This window comes from Triticum dicoccoides, chromosome 6B (genome assembly GCF_002162155.2).
Source record: "Triticum dicoccoides isolate Atlit2015 ecotype Zavitan chromosome 6B, WEW_v2.0, whole genome shotgun sequence".
Lineage (NCBI taxonomy): Eukaryota > Viridiplantae > Streptophyta > Magnoliopsida > Poales > Poaceae > Triticum > Triticum dicoccoides.
The window spans coordinates 58582328-58587189 of NC_041391.1; positions in this window are offsets into that span (position 1 = coordinate 58582328).

Sequence of the window (4862 nt, forward strand, 5' to 3'; positions counted from 1 at the left end):
ATACATCAGCACCAGTACGGTGGCGAGGCTTCGTCCGGTGATCCGCCTCACCTTTGAAATGCTTGCCTTTCTTTCTTACGGGATGCCTGCTCGAAAGAAATCGACGATGTCCCAGGTACACATTCTTCTTACGACTATTCAAATATATACTGTCTGTATCATCCAAACAGTGCGTGCATCCGTGGTATCCCTTGTTTGTCTGTCCTGAAAGGTTACTGAGAGCAGGCCAATCATTGATGGTCACGAACAGCAATGCATTTAGGTCAAATTCTTCCTGTTTGTGCTCATCCCATGCACGTACACCTGTTCCATTCCACAGTTGTAAGAGTTCTTCAACTAATGGCCTTAGATACACATCAATGTCATTGCCGGGTTGTTTAGGGCCTTGGATGAGCACTGGCATCATAATGAACTTCCGCTTCATGCACAACCAAGGAGGAAGGTTATACAAACATAGAGTCACAGGCCAGGTGCTATGGTTGCTGCTCTGCTCCCCAAAAGGATTAATGCCATCTGCGCTTAGACCAAACCATACGCTCCTTGCGTCATCTGCAAACTCCTTCCCGTACTTTCTTTCGATTTTTCTCCACTGCGACCCGTCAGCGGGTACTCTCAACTTTCCATCTTTCTTACGGTCTTCTCTGTGCCATCGCATAGCCTTGGCATGCTCTTTGTTTTGGAACAAACGTTTCAACCGTGGTATTATAGGAGAATACCACATCACCTTGGCAGGAATCTTCTTCCTGGGGCGCTCGCCCTCGACATCACCATGCTCATCGCGGCTGATCTTATAGCGCAATGCACCACATACCGGGCAAGCGTTCAAATCCTCGTACTCACCGCGGTAGAGGATGCAATCATTAGGGCATGCATGTATCTTCTGCACCTGTAACCCTAGAGGGCAGACAGCCTTCTTTGCTTCGTACGTACTCTCGGGCAATTTGTTGTCCTTTGGAAGCATATCCTTTATCATTACCAACAACTTTCCAAATCCCTTGTCAGATACACCATTCTCTGCCTTCCATTGCAACAATTCCAGTGTGGTGCCCAGCTTTTTCTTGTCACCTACGCAATTCGGGTACAACATTTTTTTGTGATCCTCTAACATGCGCTGCAACTTCTTCTTCTCCAAATCACTTGCGCAGTTTCTCTTTGCATCGGCAATGGCCCGACCTAGATCATCAACGGGCTCATCTGATGCCTCTTCTTCAGCTTCTTCCCGCATTGCCGGCTCAGCTTCTTCCCGCATTACTGGCTCAGCTTCTTCCCCCATTGTTGTATCATCGTATTCAGGGAACCCATGGCCAGGATAGCTGTCGTCGTCCTCTTCTTCTTCATTGTCTTCCATCATAATCCCTCTTTCTCCGTGCTTGGTCCAAACATTATAGTGGGGCATGAAACCGGACTCAAACAGGTGGACGTGAATGGTTCTTGACGTAGAGTAATTGCGACCATTCTTACAGCCAGCACATGGACAAGGCATAAAACCATCCGCCCGCTTGTTTGCCTCAGCCGCAAGCAGAAAAGTATGCACGCCCTCAACGAACTGGGGAGAGCATCGGTCATCGTACATCCATTGCTGGCTCATCTTCATTACACAACACCGAATAGACCAAATTAATACAAGTTCATACATAAAGTTCATACAACACTTAAATGAAACAAACAAATAACCCTCTAGCTAAAGCATTTAAATGCAACAACAAATGCGATCAAGATCGCAACTAAGGTAACAATTGATCCAACAGCATAATGATACCAAGCCTCACTATCGATGGCATATTTTCTAATCTTTCTAATCTTCGAGCGCATTTTCTCCTTCTTAATCTTGTGATCATCGACGACATCGGCAACATGCAACTCCAATTCCATCTTCTCCCCCTCAATTCTTTTTAATTTTTCTTTCAAGTACTCATTTTCTCTTTCAACTAAATTTAACCTCTCGACAATAGGGTCGGTCGGAATTTCCGGTTCACATACCTCCTAGATAAAAATATTTATGTCAACTTGATGGGCATAATTTGTCATAAACACGAAATGCAACAAATAGTTTTAAAAGAGAATATACCACATCCGAATCATAACAAGGACGAGGGCTGACGGGGATGGATATCAAAACCATGGCACTATGTATAACAAACAACGTACGGGTAAGATAATTATTATACGAGTAACTATATATCCAAATCACACAAACATCAATTTTTTATATAAAATTTCATGAACAAGAGGCTCACCACAAGGTGGTGCCGGCGACGGGACGGTGCGGGCGATCGACGGTGGTTACGACGGAGATTTAGAAGGCACTAAGTAAACCACACCTACATATGCAAACTAAGTGTTATTTTAACCTCAAATTGCATATAAATCAAATACTAGCACATATATATATTTCCTCCCAAATTACTAAACTCACAAATTAATAACTATATAAAGCATTGCAAGAGCTAATATAGCAATGAGAGATGAAAGGACAAAGTTGCTAACCTTTGTGATCATTTGAATGGATGGGGGCCTTCAAATCTTGACAAATTTTGGGCAAAATGTGTGATGAGCTCGAGAGGAAGAGGGGAAGAACAGAGAGGAGAGGGGAAAGGGGAAGAATAGAGCGAGCTCGGGTGGACCAAGGGTTTATGTAGGACGACCTTTAGTACCGGTTCGTGCCAAGAACCGGTACTAAAAGTGCTGGAGGGGGCCCAGACTGACAACATCCTGCCACCACTCTCATTAGTACCGGTTCGTGGCACGAACCGGTGCTAAAGGTTAGCCACGAACCGGTACTAATGAGAGCGGCCCGGCTAGCCGTTGGAACCGGCACTAATGTATACATTTGTGCCGGCTCAAATACAAACCGGCACTAATGTGCTTCACGTTTGACCCTTTTTCTACTAGTGTGGCCGCCATGGCATGCCGCAAGAGTTGGGAAAAAAGAGCCGACTGGGAAGGAGATAAGGAAAGAAGGATGTAGCGGTGCAATGGGTCCAGATGGACACGTGTCACGTGCTGGAGGCGGTGGACGCCCAACATTGAATCCGCCGGGTGATGATAAGAGTTTCCCATAATTAAATCACGCCAAGTTGTTGACTATTTTCGGGTGTGGTATTTCACGGACCATATTTTTACAAGGTGCATGGAAACCAGAATAAAGGCAAATAAAAGATCACCCAGTGAAACCAGAATTTCACGAAAGCTGATAATGTTTTTCCTATGTGGTATATTCTGTGGCTGATACAAAGCAAATGAGTATAACACATGTAAAATAGCACCAAGGGTAGAGGAATTATCTACTGTATATACCCGATAATGTTACTATATGAGAACAAATAATTACTAACCTTTAATTGAGACTCAAACCAAATAATTGAAAGTATACACGGAAATAACTACAACATACACTTGCAGGTTTCAGAATTCAGATATACATAGAACAAGCACACACATATAATCAGGTTCAGAATTCCAAAACAAAATATTGCCGCCGTCGAGCAGCCACAACCTGAGTGGCGCACGTCGTTGAGATGCAGATCAGGGCCGATGGGGAGTGGCGCACGAGAATGCGACGAAGAGGCAAACCGGCGGGGCGGCCTACGCAAGGTGGCGCACGACATGATGGCACAACAGGCTGACGGGGGCGCAATGGTGGCGGAGAGGGGGTGATAGAGGCGGGGCATGGAGGTTGGGAATGAGCCGTGGTGATGGAGAAGGATTTAATTAATTATTCAGGTGTGTTGTTTTGGTAGTAGGTGTTCTTTAAGGCACGTTATATATGGTGTGACAGATCTTTTCCCAATGAAGATGCAATTAAGGTGTTGTGTAAATGATTTAAATTAATTAGTAAATTTGTGGAATTGATGTGATACAACATTGGGGCTATCCGGTCCATTGATGAACGATGAATGTGTGGTTGAGATCTAATGTTTCTGCCTCAACTCGATTGTTTAATAGTAGTGGAGAAGTGAACAACCGATGGAGGGGATCTTAAAGTATCAACATGACCTTGCCCAGTATGCCCTACATCTAGGAAAATTTGAGCGCCAAATGGATGCACCTTGGATGGTACATGATGTGTCTGACACTCATCATGAGGCTAGAACTTCGGGGAAAGTGAGATTTGACTGGTATTCTGACAATGATGACTTTTTTACAGTTAAAATTTGATCCCAATGAATACGCCAAGTTCTTTTTTATTCTTGGATTCCATCCTTGCAAGGAAGTTGTCTTTCTGAATCAAATGTTTAGCGTAGTGGCCTATCATTTGAAAGACTCAAAGGTTCAATATCTTGGCAACTCACGCCCAGAAAGTTACTACGTTAACCATACAAACGGAATATATGAGTCGTTTGTGTATAGTCCATGTATGGCTGGTGATCTTAATGAAGGACATAATAAGCGGAGCACATCTTAAAGATGGCATGGATTTGTGCATCGCATGATACAGAAGCCAAGGTTATCCCCTTTTCGGAAGAAAAAAAATCGTAAAGCGGTGTCTTCATGTTTGAGCCCTGGCTTGTCCGTGATTTTTTCCCATTAGGTGGTTTGTTCTTGGTTTATGTGTGTAGGTTCATTTCTTACGTACTATATACTATTCTATGTAGGAGCAAACTATATGCATTGATATTAAGTTTCAATAATGGATCATATAATGTATAAAACGCCCATCGTTTTGTCCCTCCGTGGGTCTTATTTGAAATAATAAATGTTTGCAAACCAGAGTCTCCGGCTAAGTACTATTGCTTCATATGATTTTGTTTACTTCGTTTCCTTGTATGGTTGCCCAACAGAAAAGTGTCGTTCTACCCATTTGGAGCTGCGACTCAAATGGTTTATCATGCCTAGATTCGATAAATGTTTTGCCAACATAC